Consider the following 20,534-nt stretch of genomic DNA (forward strand, 5'->3'; position numbering starts at 1 on the left):
CAAGGATTAGTCTGGCTACGGCGTTCTTGACGGTCTGGAGTCTGCAGAGGAGTTTTTGATGATTCCGGCGTAGAGGGCGTTGCTATATTCCAGTCTCCTAGTGATGAGGGCGTGCATGACCTTTTCTTTGGATTCAGAGGGGATCCCTTTGAATGTTTTTCAGAGTATGTGGAGGGTCTTGAAGCAGGCAGAGGAAACCGCTTGATCTGGCTGTTCATATTGAGCAATGAGTCCAGTATGATGCAGAGGTTACATGCATGGTCCATCAGGGTGGGTGGGTTTCCGAGAGCGGGGGCCACCAGGGTGTCGTCCCAAGCTGAGGGGGTGGGGCCAAGGATGAGGAATTCTGTTTTCTCTGAGTTGAGTTTCAGGCAGCTGTTCTTCATCCAGGTTGCAATGGCTTTCATCTCTTCTTGAAAGGTGTGCCTGGTGATGTTGGGTACCTTGGTGAGGGAGGGGATGAGCTGGGTGTCATCGGCAGAGGAGACGATGTTGAGCCCGTGGCTTCTGGCTATGGCTGCGAGGGAGGCACGGTGGATGATGAAGAGGGTGGGGCTGAGGGAGAATGCCTGGGGTACTCCGCATCTGGTCTCTGGTCTCTGTCGATTCTGAGAGGTATCCAGTCTAGGTCCGTTCCTCAGATGCCGGCGTCATGGAGTCTGGGTGCTAGTGTGCGGTGGGAGATGGTGTCAAATGTAAATGTAAATGTGGCGTATTTGTATAGCGCGAACAGTGACCCGGAGGCATCCCGGCGCTTGTACTCCTACCACAAGGGAACCCCTCCTGGCTTTTCCTTGTGGGGTGTCCACTCCTGGGTATCCCATGGTGAAACCAGGCATCCCTTGTGTATCAGTGGGCCTTTGTGGAGACTAAGCAAGCTATTGCCCAGAGTTGCAGCATGGGACCCATGCTTAGAATCGGCACTGAGGCGAGAATATCCGGTCAGAGGAATTTAAGCCCGAAACCCGCCGAGGCGGGAATCGAACCCTGGTCCCTGGCCAGCATTCTGCATCAAGGTCTGCCGCTCTAAGCATTGAGCCACACTTCTCCACTTCTGTCATGAATGAGGTCTACGTGAGTAGGTCTATTGGGTGGCATTGTTGGGGGTGGGGGTAGAGGCATTGCAGAGGTCTTGGTTGTCGAAGTTGTCATACAGCATCTTAATCTTGAGGTGAAAGAAGGAGCTGAGTCTGTTGCAGAGGTCTTGAGAGAGTGTGATGCCTGTTGTTTCGCTCCCGGGTTTGGTGAATTCCTGTATGATGGAGAAGAGTTCCCTGGAGTTGTGGGAGTTGGAGAGGATTCTGTCTTTGAGGACGTTCTTCTTTGGGGATTTGATCAGTTGGTGGTGTGCTGCATTGGCTGTTCTGTAGACGGTGCATGTTTCTTTGGTTTTGCTGTTACTCCATGTCTTTTCAAGTCGTTGGCAGGAGAGCTTGGATTCCTTGAGGCTGTGATGATCCAGCTTGCTTTTTTGTCATCCTGTAGTTTTCTGTAGAAGGGCAAGTGTGCCGGTGCAGTTGGTCATCCATTGGTGGAGGTTGCTTGCTGTGGTGTTGGCGTCTGGCATCATTGGAGGTGGAGTGCTGGTTAGGGCGGAGGTGATATGTTCTTCAGTGACTTTGTTCCAGCTTCTGCTTGTGTGCGGTGGGTTTTCTAAAGGAGAACTGGATGCAGTCTGTCCAGAGAAGTTCTGTGGTGTGGCTGAAGGAGACCCTGTTTCTTCCTGCGAAGATGGGGTTGAGTGTGTGTCCTGCTGTGTGCGTGGGATGGTGACAATTTGCTTCAGTCCTTTGTTGGCGAGGTTCTCTAGGAGGGCGGTGGTGTTGGGGTTGTCGTGGTTGTTGGGCATATTGGCTACACTGTTATAAATGAAATATATATATAAAAAATATATATTATGGAAACTTCGAAATGTGATGAGGGCACCTTAAAATGATATGACTCTTCAAACCCGCTTTATGTTACAGATTTATTATTATCAGTAGAATTGGACGTAAATGATCGATTGGTTAACATTTCTTTTTCATGTGGAAATGCTATGATTTAAAAGCCAGCAATGTCCTCATTTATTTTCGGAAATGTTCACACTACACCAATATTTCAGCTAAAATCTCTGGATTAGCCAGAAATATCAGACAAAGCCCTGGCTATAATGTACTTTTTCTTCTGATTCCATTGATTGCAGGACAGATATTTGTGAAACCCTAAAAAATAGTAAATATACTTCAAACACAGGTGGTAAACTATAGGTGTACAGAGAGAGAGGTGTATGTTGTCTATGTCACTTGGAATATTATGGTGGAAAACAACCTCTTAGTAATATCTAACAGTATATATCTGATTTATATGGACATTTATATATATATAGTCCCTTTCCCTTTAACACTCCGCGTGAGATGTCCAATGGACAAACAGATTAAAATTGTGAAGAGAATTTTCATGGTACAGGTATACCTCAGACCTTCCCCTGACTTCCGCCTTTTGTTCTACCTACTACAAAACAAATATCTCTGTTCTACTGCTACCTAGTACTGCACAGCTAAGTGTATCAGTCTGAAATAAATATACAAATATTGGGTCTTCTGCGACCACTTCCACCTCTCTTAGGGCCTAATTATGATGTGTTGCAGTCTTGAGACTGACCGATCTCTGTTGGTCCCGACACCGCCATTACAATGCCACCGCACATGATGCGGTCACATACTGCCATTTGTCTAAAGGAGCTTGTCTATGGCGGTAAGACTGTTGTAGCACAAGTTCCCATAGACAGATGAGAGAATCTGTTCATCCCTGCACCGCGTAGCAGGCACCACAGTGTGCTAGGGTCACCCAATTTCGCTTTCCGACATGGACAGCTTGTCAGAAACCGACATCGTAATCTCTTCGGCCAAAACGTCGTCCATAGGAATTATGGACAGGCCTCCGGGCTCCTTGAGTCCGTCGGAATCCAGCCAGAATGACCGTCCGGTTTCACTCTCGACTGCCTGCATCGTAATGTGGTGGTCGAAACTGAAACTGAGACTCGAAAAGCCTCAGTCGGCAGGTCGGCTGCATCCGAGTCTCATCGTAATTGGGCCCTCAGTGTTCTCAAAATGTACCCTCACGTCAGCATTAACAAATATTTGTGTTCCTGGCATCCTCATGAATGTCCCTCAGGTTATTCCTTCCTCTCCACACGCAGAAGCTCCCTCTTATCATCTCCCCATTTCCCTCCAAGTGCACCTCGTATATATATATTAGAAGTATTTCTGCCATCCTGTCACCCTCCCCCACCTTGGTTGTGCTTCATGCTCCCTTTATGCAAAAGTTTTGCCTGGCCTCCAACTACCAGCTCCCAGACACCTTTGGTCTACTTCTTCCTACACTATGCAGCAGCTCTTTTCATAGAGCAGATGCAGAGGTTTGGCACATTTCTCTGCTTTTCTCAAGTCACAGGAAGTCACAGAAAAGGGGCGTGAGCAGGTGAAACATTTTTTCTTTTCACCCTTTCCTGAGATCTGTGCAAATCCTGGGGAGCAGTGGTAGGCAAGAAGACTTCCTGTCCCAGGTACTGGTTTCCTTGTGTATTCCTGGGAAAGGTATGTGACATTCCCAGCAGAATACAACTGGGTGGAGTAAGCCACAGCAGAGAACTTTACACAAGGGGAATAGGATCCTCGGTGTAAATGCATATTTTTATGTTTTTTTTCTCCACTGCAAAATAGTTTTCCCCTTGGAGAATTCCTTTTACACCCCTTGAGTGGGAGTTCTTGGTGTGGAGAATTCAGGACATGTGACAGATCTTTGCACTCATAAATGAGTTTAATCATGGCAAGAATATCTTTGGGAGTTCCTGACAGACATGAAAGTGGTAAATGTGCTTGTAAATGTATGTTTACAACAACATTTACCTTTGTAAATAGGGCCCTCTTTGTCTTCCAATTCCCCTGGAGTCTTATGAGGCCCCAGGGAGCCAGGGATCAGCATGTGCAGTTTCTGTGAGAGCACCTTTGAACAACCAGTCTGATTTTCAATCCATATTACATTATGCAGCTTACACATTGATTCGTTGTGGAAGTCATGGTCACTTGTATTTCTGACTCAAACACAGAATCTTTGTTACAAGACAATGACAATGTTGCATGACTAGTCCATCTTCGAATTATATTTCTGCATAAATTAGTTGCACTATATGACTTAATAGGCAAAATCACAAGCAACGTGATGTTATACGTACATCAAGCAAAATGGTTCTACAACGCATCCAGCAAAGCTCTTTTCGGTGTGTTGTGATCTGAAGATATGTTAGATATTGGTGGCATTTAGGAATCCTTAAAAACGTAATGTATAGAAGGTAAGCGATCATGCCCAAATATGCCAGCAATCCTTACAGCTGGAATTTTTCGATCCTACTAGGGAATGGCAACACTTTGAATGTGTCCTGTTCAGTGTGGATTATGATGCAGTATTATTGGGATACTTAAAGGGATGTTCTGGTGGTGAGCGCAGAAACAAAGTACAACAGCTCCTCTGTGTTGGAGTCTTAATAGTGGATTGTTGTGCAGCACGTTGTACCAGCCAGTGCAAAGAGCAGAACTATTGCTCAGTCATCTCAAGAGAGTCGAATTGCTCAAGTTTCCTCGGCAACACTCGTAATAATTTAATGAAGATGCTTGTTTAACAATCTTGAATTGTGGGTGAGGAAATATTTATTTGCCAAATTGACTGCTGTTAAGAACGCAAAGGATCGTGAAAAATGCGTGTTGCACCGCTACGAACGGTAAATTGAGTTAAGAAATTATATGAAATGACAACTTTCAGGAAGGATGCAGCGGTTAGTGGAGGAAAATCAGAAAACCAAAAGCGATGAAAAAAAAACAATGACATAAAACAGAAGTTGAAAGGGGGTGGGGGGAGTAAGAAATCCAGAATTTCAAAGGTTCAGAGGCAATGCGCGTTTCATTTTCTTTTCTTTTTCGTTTTGCGCTGCACTTAAGCGAAAAGTTGGCCACCTACTACTTACATATGTAAATATGAAAACGATACAAAGCGGATAACTTTGTGATGTACTCTTATATTGCTCACTTGCCCAATTTCCATGTTATGAATTTGTTTTATTACACGTTTATTTGTTACAATTATCTTGAAAACAAGTATTTTTTCAAGTCAGAAAGCTTTATTGAAAATAATAAGTGAAATACTGCAATATACTGTTTGCCTTTGTAACATAAAATAATAAAGTATGCAGGGCTACATATAAAACTTGCTTTGCTCTCTTAAAAAAAATGGAACCATACAAATCAGTGATTGTGGATGGCACTTCCGGAAAGGGCAATTTGAATATTCGGCTTTCATGAATATACTGTTGGTTGAAGAATAAGCACAACGATTTTGATGCCGTTGCTGCGATGCTCAGTTAACAAGAATTTTTACTGCATTTAAAATGCTCAGGTTTCAGTTAGCTTTCACAAATAGATTACTTGTTAAATAATGATCAGTGCCCAAGGACCTGCTTATGAGTTTGGCAGTCCTGCGGACCACCAGACCCACGGTGGCAGTGCGGCAAATGCTGCACTGACGGTCTGGCCGCCCTTTTACGAGTTTGGCAGTCGGACCGATGTTGGACCGCAGCAACTGTGATTCTTCGGGGGTGGTGCTACGGTCTGAGGCTGCAATATGCTGTTGGTGCCGCTGCGGCAGAGCCAAGCATATTACAAGTTTCCTCACCACCACAGTTTTCGTTGCAGTGAGCCCACCATGAATAGTGTGGTGGTGAGAAAACTAAGGGGCCTACAGAGTATGCATGTAGGAGGGCACATGGTGTGTCCCCCTACCTATATGTACCCCTATGCTGTGCAGGAACGTGCTTTGGCACTCCCATCTAGGTGCCTTTCTAGCAGGTACTGCCATGGGACCGCCAAAGCACCGCCTGCCAGACAACGAATGAACTCGTAATCTAGCGGGGGGTGTGCAGACAAGTTTGGCAGTGTGGGAGCAGAGGCTGGTGTGGCACTAAGCTAGGAGATATTTGAAGCTTCCTCTACAGTGTTGTGCTAATAATGGGTCCAGATGATGATTTGAATGCGCTGATCTTGTGTTAGCTTTCAGCATTATTTTTGTAATCAAACAATGAGCAATGGTGAATGTCTGCGGAGGCTGGGATTATGTGGAAAAATATTTAATGAGTGTTGTAACTGGCACGTTCTGGTTGGCTGAGGCGAGGCCATCGTTAGACAGAATCTACCACTTCTATCAGGGGTTGGTGATTACACTCACTTTATAAGCGGCACTCACCCTTTGGTAGCTTGGCACTGAACAGTCAGGGTTATCACAGAGGCAATGTGTAATGCACAAGAGACTACACATGTGGTGTATGTAAATAAAGTTTGTCTTCAACACACACATTAATTATATGAGCATCATGTGTTTCTGGGATAACTGATAGAATATTGATAGTAAAAATATCAAAGCAAAAAAAAAGATAGTAAAAGTATCAACTCCCTCATACTTAAACAGGTAAGTAAAAAAATATCGAAGTTAAAAATCGATTTAAAAAATATTGATGTAAAAATATAAATAACATAAAATGATACATATTACAAATTTAAAATATTAATATTATCTTTAACAAAATAATTACATTTAATATACCTTTGATCTAAATATAAAAATAAACTTAATTTAAATAAATATAAACACACAAACATAATAATTCATACATATACATATATTTACTTTAAAATAATTTATTAACTATTATCTTTATTTAATTTTCAAACTTAAATTATATAAAAATAAAATATATACATATATCAATGATTTAAAAAAAACATTCTATAATTAATTAAAACATTAAACTATTAAAACAAAAATAAATGTACATTTTAAAACACAAAAAATACAACAGTAGGGAAAATGTTGGATAGCGGAGGTGTAAAAATTACTACTGCCACTCCAGTGCGTGCAACAGTAGGGAAAGTGCTGGATAGCGGAGGGGCAACAATTACTATTCCCACTCCAGTTAGTGCAACAATAGGGAAAGTATTGGATAGCAGAAAACAAAATACTAATAACATTTCAACAATTAAAAAAAATATACATACTCTTAAAAATAAATAAACAATATTTTAAATATATACCATTAAACATATTAAACATATAAAAATAACCCATTATATAATGTTAATTACATATAATGAAAACCTTCAAATATGATATTAAATAAATAATTAATACATTAGAAAGAAACACATTTTCACAAAAAACTAGTTATTTAAAACATAAATGTTTTTATTGTATTTCCTACCCTGTAACAGCACACAAATAAAAAAAGACATCAACATTTTTATTACAATTTATTTCTATAATTACTATCATTAATAATACATTTAAAATATATTATTAAATAAAATAATAAACATTCATTGATTATACATTCTTTTACACTATAATAGCCACAACACACACCTGAAATTATTTACACAATTACGATGAATAATTACGGATTATTTCATTTACATTAATTAACAAATAATTAATAATTCATCAATAAAAAATAAATTACTTCCCACCCTTCCCACCATTCATACCTTTGAGCACCACAACACACACCTACAATTTATTACACAATGTCCATAATTAATTACTAATTCATTAATCTAAATTAATTAACAACTAATTATCAAACAGCTAATAATAAATTAATTCACAAATTTAGCACTATAACATCACAACTATACAAATATTAATAAAAATTCAATACATTTTATAATATTAAATTACTTCCTACTCTATTCCCCTATAAACCCCACAACCCGCTATGGTACTAAACACGCAAAATTCAATTTCTTTTTTATAACTACTATAAATAATCAATACAATGTATATAATTAAACTACTGCCCACCCTATTCCACAACCTGCTACAGAACTAAAAACTGAATATTCAATAAAACATTTTTATTAACTGCTAAAATGTTAACACATATAATAAAAATGCAAACAATTCTTATACAAAAACAAACTTCACACACTTCTAAAATATATACTAAAATACATAACATAAATAAACAATCTATATTTTTAACAACTATAATTTTACAATCAATATTTAATAGTTCGATATTTTTTAGATCGATTTTCCTGACCTAAATTCGATATATTTTACCCAATAATTTTTTCTCTTAATATTTCTGACCCACAATATTTTTACCTCGGTATTTGTGCGAATAGATATTTTTATATTGATATTTTGTCTCTACACTGTATTTCTTGGCAGAAGTCCCATCTCGAAATATCACTAGCAGTACTAGGCCCAACCGTGTTAAAATGTCCTTAGTACTATACACACTTGGGGAAGATCCTACATTACTCCAAGCACCCCAATGCAGTGCATTACCACACAGTTATAGGGTGCACCCAAGATCACAACGATATCAGAAATGTTTACACACTGATAATTACAACACTTTTAAACAGCACTGTGGACGAAAGCCGCACAGGTAAAAACCAATGTCAAACTGAGAATTCTTTTGGCAAAGAATCACTGTGTAAAGCAACACCGCTCTGTGGTTTGTTAATAACACGTTGTCACTCCCACACACTCAGCACTGACAAGCAGTGTCATGCATATCAGGCAGGTCTTTATGTAGCATACCTGCACATACACATATACATAGCACCGTAGTGGGGTGCAACTGATATCCAGCACGTCAGTTGATAATGCATATGTAGACCCCATAGCCCAAACCCACCTCCTCCAGTCAGCTTACCCCGACTACCCTACACTGCAGGACTGGAGATAACGAAAACCTTCCCCCTGATACTAGGCTGATCATGGGCGGAGTCACACTTAGTCACGGTCCCAGGGAAGAAAGTTGGGATAGGTAGCAGGGCTAATTAGGAAGCAGTCGACAAATGGGGGTTGGCCACTACTCAAGAAGTTTACCCACAGCATGTGGAGTAGAATCAGGCAGAGGGTGATAGTCGTTCACCCAAAGGGTTCCACACTGCCTCCCAACACCAGCCCAGTTCTGAGAAGCACAGGGAGGGTTACACAGTCTCTTCACCCACTTCCGATCACTCTTGGGAGCATTCCTTTGCCCAGTAAATTGCCCTCACCACCCAGGCCTGATTCAGACAACACTGCCTGGCAACACAATGTTATCAGGTCGGATGAGGAAAGGGCTGCTGCAACACAAAAGGAACAATCAATTAATTGGGGATGAAGCAGGGGAGCCCCTCTGCAGAAGGAGGCATACCGTTGGACACACATCAATCAAAGTAGCACCCAGGCAATCCGGGCACAACAGAACATGATTCAGCTCCTCTGCACCTCCTTAGAAATGAGGCACAACATCTGATACACGTTAATACAAGTTGCACCAGACAGTTCCGGTCACACACAATGAAAAGGTGCAAATACCGTACCTCCTTGGAAATGAGGCACAATGCCTGGTGCGTGTTAATCTGGGTCACACCAGACAATTTCAGTCACACACAACCAAGAATTACAAATTATGTACCTCCCTAGAAATGAGCTAGGCAAACAAATGTTGGACAGAATGCTGAATAAATCATACATTCACCCCTAGTCAATAAATCTGGGTTAAATCCATCGTTCTTTTGTTCACCATGCCACCCCAGTTTAGACCCAGCCATATGCGCATCAGTCTTGACCCTGTGCCTCATGGGAACAGTCCAGACCAAACTGCAAAGCCAGGTCATCCCTGGACTGGAAACAAGCTTCCTGCGACCGGTTTCTGGATATTACCCTTCAACAGCCAGGCTAGCTGGAATCCAGTGGCACAGTGCGCAAGGGACCCACGTCTGGGCAACCCATCCCACTTAGGGGGAAAAGTACTACGCCAAAAAATGATGGATAGAATGCTGAATAAATCATACATTCATCCACAGTCAATGGATCTGGGTTAAATGCATCGTTATTTTGCTCCCCATACCACCCCAGTTCAGACCCAGCCATATGCAAATCAATGTTGAACCTGTGCCTCATGGGAACAATCCAGACCGAACTGCTAATCCATGTCCTCCCCGGACCGGACACAAGCATCTTGTGACCGGTTTCTGGGTATTACCCTACATCAGCCAGGCTAGCTTCAATCCAATGGCACAGTGAGCAAGGAACCCACATCTGGCCATACCCATCCCACTTAGGGTGAAAAGTGCTATGCAAACAAATGATGGACGAAATGCTGAATAAATCATACATTCACCCCCAGTCGAGAGATCTGTGTTAAATCCATTGTTATTTTGCTCACCACGCCACTCCAGTTTAGATCCAGCCATATGCAAATCAGTCTTGACCCTGTACCTCATGGGAACAGTCCAGACCGAACTGCCAAGCCAGGACCTCCCTGGACCAGAAACAAGCATCCTGTGACCGGTTTCTGAGTATTATCCTTCAACAGCCAGGCTTGCTTAAATTCAGTGGCACAGTGAGCAAGAGCCCCACGTCTGGGCATACCCATCCCACTTAGGGTGAAAAGTGCTACACAAACAAATGATAAACAAATGATGAATGAATCATTATTTCACCCCCAGTCAAGAGATCTGGGTTAAATCCATTGTTCTTTTGCTCACCATGCACCCCAGTTTAGACCCAGCCATATGCAAATCAGTCTTGACCCTGTACCTCTTGGGAACAGTCCAGACTGAACTGCCAATCCAGGTCCTGGACTGGAATAAGCATTCTGGTACAGATTTTTGTGTATTGCTCTTCATCCCCCAGGCTAGCTTGAATCCAGTGGCACAGTGAGCAAGGGACCAAGGTCTGGGCATACCCATCCCACTTAGGGTGAAAAGTGATTCGCAAACAAATGATGGACTGAATGCTGAATAAATCATACATTCACCCCAGTCAAGAGTTCTGGGTTAAATCTAGCGTTCTTTTGCTTATCATTCCACCCCAGTTTAGACCCAGCCATATGCAAATCAGTCTTGACCCTGTGCCTAGACCGAACGGCCAAGCCAGGTCCTCCCTGGACCAGAAACAAGCATCCTGGGACCGGTTTCTGGGTATTATCCTTCATCAGCCAGGCTAGCTTGAATATATTGGCACAGTGAGCAAGGGACCCACGTCTGGGCATACCCATCCCACTTAGGGTGAAAAGTGCTACGCAAACAAATGATGGACGGAATGATGACTAAATCATAGATTCACCCCCAGGCAAGAGATATGGGTCAAATCCATTGAAGAACCACTTCCGAGCATGGGTGAGAAGGGCGCGCACAGGCTTTCACATTGCTTTTCAGTGGGAAAGCTCCCAGAGTCCTAATGGCTATAAAAAGAGACCAGGAGGAGAAAAGGAAAATGATTTATGAAAGCCCCCTAAGAAGGGCCAGGTCCATTAATGAGTCATTCGTGAAATAGGATCACTTCATTTTGAGGAATAATAAAAAAAAACATATTTTTAGTGAAGATTCCACATTGCAACACATTTAAATAAAGTTATCAACTATTCTGAAAAGAACAAGCACAACTTGACTGAAATATTTCTTTCATAACAAATGTAAAATACAGCATTTGATCCCAAAAAACATTCTGACTTCTTCACACAACACAATAGAAATGTTCCAGGCCTTGTGCCAGAGACTGGAAAACCGGATCTAGGTATCAATTCTCTAAGAAGCAGTTTAGCCACAGTTAAGCTGTTATTGCATTTTGTGGGGTAGCCTAAACCCAATGAGAAAACAAATACAGAATCACAAAGACATATTTCAATACATAACAGGGGGGCATCTCAATAAAGTCAAGCTGCATGGTGGTAAAGGGACCTCCTGATTTTCCAATGTGACTCGTACTGACCACTGTCTTTCTTCCTGCATTTTGTTTTTGACAGGTCACACATCTTTGACACAGACTGTCTGCAATAGCTCTAAATCTTGGGTTGTACCAAGTTTGAAGAAAGACACGCAGCATAGCATCTCTATCCACATGTGCAGGTCCATGCCAAATCCTTGCCATCAGTGACAGTAGGCTATCTGGCAACACAGGTCTCATATCCATGTAAACCCAAACCTCATCTTCCTGTCTGCGATTACATCCTGCTTTAATCCACCCTTCTCTTTCTGCCTGTGGTACTGAATCTTGTAATTCTCTGATTTCTTCCCAAGTTTCAACAACTGAAAATATCGATCTGCATTTTGATTCATCAGACTGTTCCTTCTAAGAGTCCCCATTGAATGCATAAGAATTTAAGGCCCAATAACGCACAGTCTCATCGGCATATCAATTGCCAATTGTGACATAATTATGTCCAGTTTGGTGGGTGGAACATTTTACCACCGCAACCTGAGCCTGCAGCTATAGTGTCATCAATAGGTTTTTTACACAATCTCCGTTTCGGATAGGTGAACCTGAAAAGGTCATAAACCCACGTTGAGACTAAAACCACCCAAAATCATGCACCACTGCGAAACCATATTTACTGTCTGTGAATATGGTTACTCTCAATTGTTCTATAATGCTGCAAGCACTGGTAAGTGCAATCAATTCAGCCACCTGTGCTGAATACAATCCTTTCAACCATGATGCGTCAGCCACACCCACTACAGTACAAATTGCATATGCAGCTCACAAGGTACCTCCTGAATCTCTTTAACATGATCCATCCACAAACAGTACATGGTCTGACTCTGGCGATGGAGTAGCTTGTATATCAGGACGTGGTTTGGTACACATCTCAGTCACATCAAGGCAATCATGATCAGCATCTTCCATCACAACTTCATGTCTTGGTAACGGCATCAAGGTAGTTGGATTCAAACTTGTCCATCTTGACAGTTGCATTCTCTGCACCAAATATCACCTGCTCATATTTCATTAACCGACTACTCGTGAAACACTCATTTTGAGTTTGTGTTATCAAAATCTCAACTGAATGTGGCACATACATTTTCAACGGATATCCCATCACAATGTTCTCACAATATTCCAAGCTCACTCATTTTGCAGCATCATCTTTCAAACACCCAGGTAAAGCAGCAGCCACAGGATCTAATGTAGCTGAAAAATATGCAACAGGTCTGCTTGCAGTTCCATGCATTTGTGTTTGAACTGATAGTGCACAACCCCCGTGCTCAATGCAAAACAGGGTCAAGCTCTTGGTAAAGTTGGGCATTCCCAATGCTAGAGCTCGACACGAACTGTCTCACAGTTCAAAAAAAGAGTGTATGCATTTCTCATTCCATGGAACAGGATCTGTCACATCTTTGTCAATCTCTGAAGTGGCATGGCAATCAATGAAAAATTCGGTATCCACTGCCTGCAGTAGCCAAACATTCCCAAGAACATTGAAACTTCCTTTTGTGTACTCAGTGGATTCATCTGCAATATAGCAGTGATTTGATCTTGCGACACCTTTCTGACTCCTTTTTCAGTGGGATGTCCCAAATAGAGAACTTCTCTCTTGGAAAACTACAGTTTGGCTGGCAACACCTTATGCCCACTCAATGCCAAGTGATTCAGTAGGGCCACAGTATCTGAAACGCAAGCTTCTTTAGTTCCTGATGACATGAATAAATCATCAATGTACTGCACTAGAACAGAATAATTCAGCATTTCTAGTGACTCCAAATTTCTCTTCAACATATGAAAGTAAATTGATGGGCTTACGTATACCTTTCTGGAACTCAGCACCATTCCAAGACATGGTTTCCGAACCACAACGCAAATAAATATTTGATATCTTGATGCAAGGGAATGGAGAAAAATGCTTGACACAAGTCAATCACGAAAGACATTCAGCTTCACATCGAATCTGATATAGGATTGGTGCTATTGGACAACAGGTTATCACAATATGATTACTTTTCCTCAAATCCTGAACAATTCTATATTTTTCATTGGGTTTTCGCATGCACATGAAATCTCTCTCAAAGTTCCTTGTTCAATCAAAGTCTCGATCAATGGGGTTATTCAAGGAATAGTTTCAGGACTAAGATTATATGCTGGAGTTCTCGGGTATTCTACATTTGGTTTCACTGAGATTCGAATTGGAGCTACTTCTTTCCTCAATCAAATATCTTTTCCTGAAAAATCCCACACTTAAGGAATACGATCTCTCTCAACACAGGAGATAAGTCATTCTCAGTAAGTAAGGGATGTAAACTCTTTACTTCTGTCTTTTGTCTAGCCATTTTAAACACTACTACGGGGTCCATTATGATGTCGGGTGGATTGCCTCCGCCAGGCTGACGGTAGCCACCGCCGGCCTGGCGGAGGCAATCCGCCCGACACCTATGCCTGGATTCCCCCCCCCCCCCCCGTATTAGGATGGCGAGGCGGAGCATGGCGGACGGAAAGACCGTCCGCCACTTTACCGCCGCTGTCGCCTTGCGACCGTGGCGGCAATGGAATAATATGGTGGCGGTGTCCAATGGACACCGCCAGCCATATTACAATGGCCACATATAGGTGCCTTTCCGCGGCGACAATGCCGCAATGAAAAGGCAGGTGGTGTTTGATGCGGCTGCCCCCTGCGGTGCCCCCAGGTGATGCCGGTTCAGGGGGAGGACAGGGGGGGTACCTATGGTACCCCCCACATTTACATATGCAAAGCGGCAGGCATCGCGTGGTGCCTGCCACTTTGCACATGCAAATGCGTTCACAAGTGTTTTGCATTGTGGCGGGCGGTGCAGAGTGCACCACACGCCACAATGCAAAACAGGGAGGACGTACCCGCCACAGTGGCGGGCACATCCTAATTCTCCCTACGGGACCCCTGCCCTTATGGCGGGCGGTCCCGTTCTCCGTTAGGGTGGCGGGCGGACAAAGTCCGCCCGCCATCCTAATGAGCCCCTACATCTTCATCTTTAGTGTGAGACTCTATTCCTTCAGGGGTACAATAAATGGAGCAATTCATTTTGCACAATAAATTTTGTCCCAATAGATTTACCGGACTAGTGTCACACACCACAAATCTATGCATATCCTCAAATGTTCTAATCTGTACTTGCACTGGTTCTGTCTCTGGGGTTGGAATTATTTAGTTGAATACTCATACTACTTGTATTGTTTCTCCCAAAAGGGTTAGGTTGGCAATTTCCACAGTTCTCACAATGGATTGGATAGCACCAGTATCTTCAAGGAATGAAATAGGTGTTCCATTTACCCTGTCATTCATCTGTAATAAATATTGTGAAGCCACTTGCACAATTGGATTTACTTGATCATTGGAATGAAAACACATATTCACATTGTATTTCTGTGCCTGTCCATTCAAATTTTGGAGCTTGAGCCATATTCTGATTCTGACCCCTTACATTTATTGTTGACTATTTCATTATATCACCGGTCACCTGTCATTGTATCAATTCATCTGCACCTATCACAATTGCCTCTCCATTCACCTGATTAGCCAAATTGAACTTACACTTGTGCTTCCAATGCCCATGCTTGCCGCAACTATGACAAGGGATTTTTTTTTTCAATGACTTTATGTTCGATTCACATCCCCTTCCTTGTGGCAACACATTTGACAAGGGATTCACCATCCCACCCTCCATTCCAGTGGTAGTCTGACCATTTCCCTGTATCATGCCTGTAAATCTGAATCAAAACCCACGTATCCTTTCTTGGCGCTCTCATCTGTGCCAACATCAACTTCACTTTCAGCTGTTTATGTCTCAACTCAATAGCATCTCCACAATACTTTGCATAACGTAATATTTAATCAATTGACTTGCTCTGCCAACAAATCAAATGCTGGAGAATCATAGCACTAATCTTAGGCCTCAAACCATAGACAAAACAATACACAAAATGTCCCATATCTTTCTCTGACACATTTTCAATTCCACTGTACTGTTATAATGCCTGTAGAAGTCGGCATTTACTGTTTCTTTTATTTCTTGAGTAGTCCTATCTATTTATACCTAATCTGTTTCTTTCTACAAAATCTTTCCTTTCAAATACATAATGACGAAATCATTTGTAAAGCACAATACATCCTGTCCACTCCAGGGTACATGCACATACCATCCTTCTGGGACTTCTCTCATAGGGAAAGCTAACACATCTGCCTCATTCTTGTCTTTTTTCATCTTTGGATAAAGAGTCAGTGCCACTATAGTATCTTCTTTCTATTTAACCCATCTGCCTTCCCATCTTTCTATCTCTCCCCCATCGCTTCTGTGTTGTTATTACCTCCTTAATTTGCAGTGTTTTCCAGAGGAATTCATACTCTCCATATCTTTGTCAATAAAATCCAATCAATACGTTTTTTGTAAAGCTTTGGATTTTCTACACCCACTCCCTATTTCTGTGCTACCTCATCAAATCTCTCATAGGTATTTCTCGCTTTCTGGGTTATATATTTACACATAAACACTCTTACTGGTGTACACTTCGTTCACTGATCGCTCACAATCTGTCTCACGGTAAAGTAAATATTTATCCTACAGTTTAACTTAGGACTGCTATTACATGAATCTATGAGACTCTTCACCCTGACCAATTGTTCCAGGAACGGATAATGCATCAGGATAATTTGTCATGACTAAATTGGAAAATCCTGCTCTTCAGGAGGTCTGGTTTTCATTTAGGAAAATTCTTTTATAAGCTGGATTCAAATCCGCAGGTGGAGCTTCTGGCCTTAAACCTACAAATGGATTGGTCTCTGAATAATCCTGTTCTTCATTATAAGGTGGGAGTCTATTCAGTAAAAGTTCATTCAATAATTTGTCATCTATATTTTCTAGATTCTCATCTGGTACGGAAGGTATTTGAACCTTTTGCTCTACTACATGTTTCCTCTTTTCCTTACATTTTTCTCCTTCTTTTTGTTCTGCTGCTGTTACTGGATACATTTGAGTTCCCAAGCAAGATCTTGTCTCTTTATCCTTTTTCTGGGAATCCCATTTTGCCTGTTCATACCGATTTATTGTATTTCTATATCTTCCCTGACTTTCTCTTTTTCTCTCCGATGTGCTTCATGCTCCCACTCTTCAAGAGTTTTATTTTGTGTGGGTCTAGGACTGGGTTTCAAATTATTCATCTTTCTTCTGAAATTTTCTACAATTCTAACATTAAATATCCAATACTGTGGAAACACTAAGGGACCATCTTTCTCAGTGTATTTTACCCAGTTCTCTAACCAAGTATAAGTGCGATATCCTCTCTCTAATGATTTCTGCAAAGCAGAAGTACCTTCCGGAGCCACAGGATCTCCTTCCTTTGTTGGTATTGGCTTATCCTTATGCATTAAAGCTTTTAACAATTTAAAGAATTTCATGATTTCGTACTATTATTCGATCTGTTTTAAACCTCTAAACTCTGTTCAATATTATTGTTTTTACCACCAATCACCATTCGTTCTAATCCGGCCAATACCAGAACGACCTCACACCATCCACCAATACTAGTGCAGAACTTTATGACCTCAGTCTAACTCTTCACTGTGACTGAACCTCCATTCACAATTTGTTCAGTGTTGTTTCTTGCGTCCTTTTAAAGCAAAACGTCACAAAACAATACAACATAAAACAACTTTGTCTGCTTAACTAAAAGAATTATAGATATCCAATCTTTCTGAAATCTTTTCATTCGCTTACAGTGAAAATATCGACATGAGCGATTTCTCTCTCATTTAACCTCTCCTGGTGCACTTCCTGAAGAGATCTCAACAATTCCAACTTGTCATGTGTCCGGTTTCCTTTCTCAGTACCGGCAATTACGTCTCATGCACAATACTCACAACACAGCAGACAAACAAACTTAGTGTATGCCCGTAGGCTTATCCCGGAATCTTAGGCCTCAACAGACCTGTACTCACTTAGGCCTCGACGGATCTAATTCAATTTCAACATAGACATACAATTTTCACGAAACAACAATTCTCTGTAATCACAAGTTCATTTTATTCTTTTGGCAATGTCAAACCTCTATCACCTGTCAAACCCCTACTATTTTCTTACATCACTATAAAACCCCAAAAATCATTAATCACGTCTCTTCATATCCTAGTTTAATAAGTCAAACTAACCATCCAACAAGCTACCAGAAAAAGGTTACAGGGGAAAGCTGAGCAACATCTCACTTTATACATAATTAATCTATCATCTATTTCCTCTCTGGGCCCATAACATGCACTAAACTCTCATTGGTCCTCCAATGGATATTTTATGTGAGCTAACAGGAACTTGGATATTCAGAGATCATTTGGCTAATCCATATGTAAAACATTTATCTAAGCCTCAATTTGAATAGTCAAGAACATATATGACATTATAATCAGATTTAATATTAATCATTTAGCACAATTAGTCACACAATGTCATAAAGATTCAAAAGGAAAGACATTTACTGGTTATCTAAGAAAGAGATGAGATAGAGAACATTGTAAAAATAAAGTTTCAGCATTTAGGTGATACAAACCAAATATGCAGAGTCGAAGCGCAATAAGTCAGAGGAATGAGTCCATAAACTCTTCAGCCGAAGAGTTGTACCTGAACACTTTACCAGCTGGCAAAGTGAGGTTTGAGCCGGTTTGAAAAGTTCACTTCAAATGGGTTTGGCATATGAAAAGAAATCAGAGTTCAGTCTGACAGCATGCCAGGCAGAAATATTGTGACAACCAGCCCCTGACTTCTCCTACAAGGGGCAATTATACTTCCAAACGTTCTCAGTCTATGCCCACAAAGTTTCCTTTCCATCATACGAAATGGTTTCCATTGGTTGTCCACAGTGGGCCGCTCATGGTGTGATCAATAACTCTCTAAGAAATCCGGAAACATTAAGTAATCCTTCTGCAAAATCATCAAATTCAATAACTTTACATTTTCATCCTTTCCTCAGAAGTAAGAAAATTCACTTTGTTCACTGTTTGTCTGTTCCCAGACGCTATCTCTGGGATGCAATTGTATTGATGCATTTCTGTCAAAAGTATTGCTGATTCAAGAGAGAATCTATTGGTGGTAAGCCTAAGAAAGAAACTTCATGAAAAGTTCTCGCAGCGTTCAAAATTACTACTTTAGCTAGATTCTGCTTTTCGAATGAGGAAAGAAAGCATTTGGGGCTTACGTCACAATTTGCTGGATAACTAGCAGGTTATGATTCATATAAAACACGCATTAATATGAATAGTAATTTTCCTTAGTTAAATCACTCATTATTCTTCTCTTAAAAGTTACATATCAATATTAGGTAGTACTAAAAAAGAATTTAGCACATTTATATTTTGAAAACAGATTAATATACATGTTACTTTTGATAAGCACGTTTGTATCACACTATACTAAATAAAACTGCAAATTTTCATATGGCGAAGCATCTTTAAACTCAACATTTTGTCGTTTTCCAGTGTTTCATTATGTAAGCATTTGTTTCATTTATCACATTAAGAAGTCATCAGCAGCACATTTCTAAGTTAACTATGTTTGGATTCTTAATCACGTGAATACATTGTATAAGCAAAGAACTTTTTCTCTCTCTTTATTTACGTCTTTCACATTTCTAAACATTTCTGCATGCTTTTACGATGTAGTAGAATATCACACGTTTTTTGTCTTCAAAAATTTTACATGTTTTTATCAAAATTATTGTTGTAAATCTCACTTGATGGTGAGAATTGATAGAGGCAACCATCATTAAATGTTCTTGCTCCATCACTATATAGCAGCATATGAAAACTTAAGTGCAATTGCATGTGCAAAAATACAGGAAAGTGCAACATTAATGTAGTTAAAAAATTATGTTAAAAACTATGAATGACACAACATAACATAAATAGACATTGCTTGTTCTGATTTCGTAAATGCTGTTGATTGCCCCATGTCAATGGGGAGGCAAGAGAATAACTAAGTGGTTCAATTTTATTACATTTTGGAATATAGTGGCCCTGGATGTTGCAGGCAGTTAATGTGTTTACTGATGTCCCAAGCTATACCCTTGAGCTTGGTTTGAACAACCTGATCTGAGACAGATTTTCTGCATATCATCTTAAAGGGGCCATCATGTGACTATTTTCAAAATAGTTTTCAAAACCCCAGTCATCAAACAAACAAATAATGTAGAATGTCTACTGTTAGTGATTTTTTGAGATGTACGACTGGGCACTGAGAACAGTTTTTTTCTCCACGCTGGCTGCCTCATATAACTTAGTTATAAGCAAGTTCAAACTAGAAACATTATAAGTGGCAATATATGACAGCAAAGCAATATTAATGTTTAACCATACACAAAAGAAGGAGGAGACCACAGTGGTTAAATTAGTTAGTTGGGGTAAGGGAGGGAAAGGGGTGATATCAAAATTTAACTATGTATTATTCGTGCAGTGCCGTTTGAGCACTGTAGCAGACAAGGGTGTGGCTTCACACACTGGTTGTGGCTTGGTGAAAAGTGACTAAAACTAAGTATGTGCTGGGGAGGGACATTTTATCCACACTCTTTAGGATTGATCCAGGGGTTCCAAAGTTACAGAGAATTAAAGCTAGACCAGAAGGGGTTAATATTTTATATCTATCAGCATTCTGACTTTGATAATGTGCTATTACTTAGCGGTAATCTCCATTATTCCGGTTGTCCTCATCTCCTTCATA

At 40.8% G+C, this 20,534-nt stretch overlaps 1 protein-coding gene across 3 annotated transcripts in view; it reads left to right on the forward strand.

Moving 5' to 3' along the window:
• CNTN1 (contactin 1) overlaps positions 1 to 20,534 on the forward strand; it is a 1,059,655-nt gene that overhangs the window by 313,975 nt on the left and 725,146 nt on the right. The gene's annotated exons all lie outside the window — the stretch shown is intronic.

Source organism: Lissotriton vulgaris, chromosome 1_1 (assembly GCF_964263255.1).
Source record: "Lissotriton vulgaris chromosome 1_1, aLisVul1.2, whole genome shotgun sequence".
In the NCBI taxonomy this organism is placed as follows: Eukaryota; Metazoa; Chordata; class Amphibia; order Caudata; family Salamandridae; genus Lissotriton; species Lissotriton vulgaris.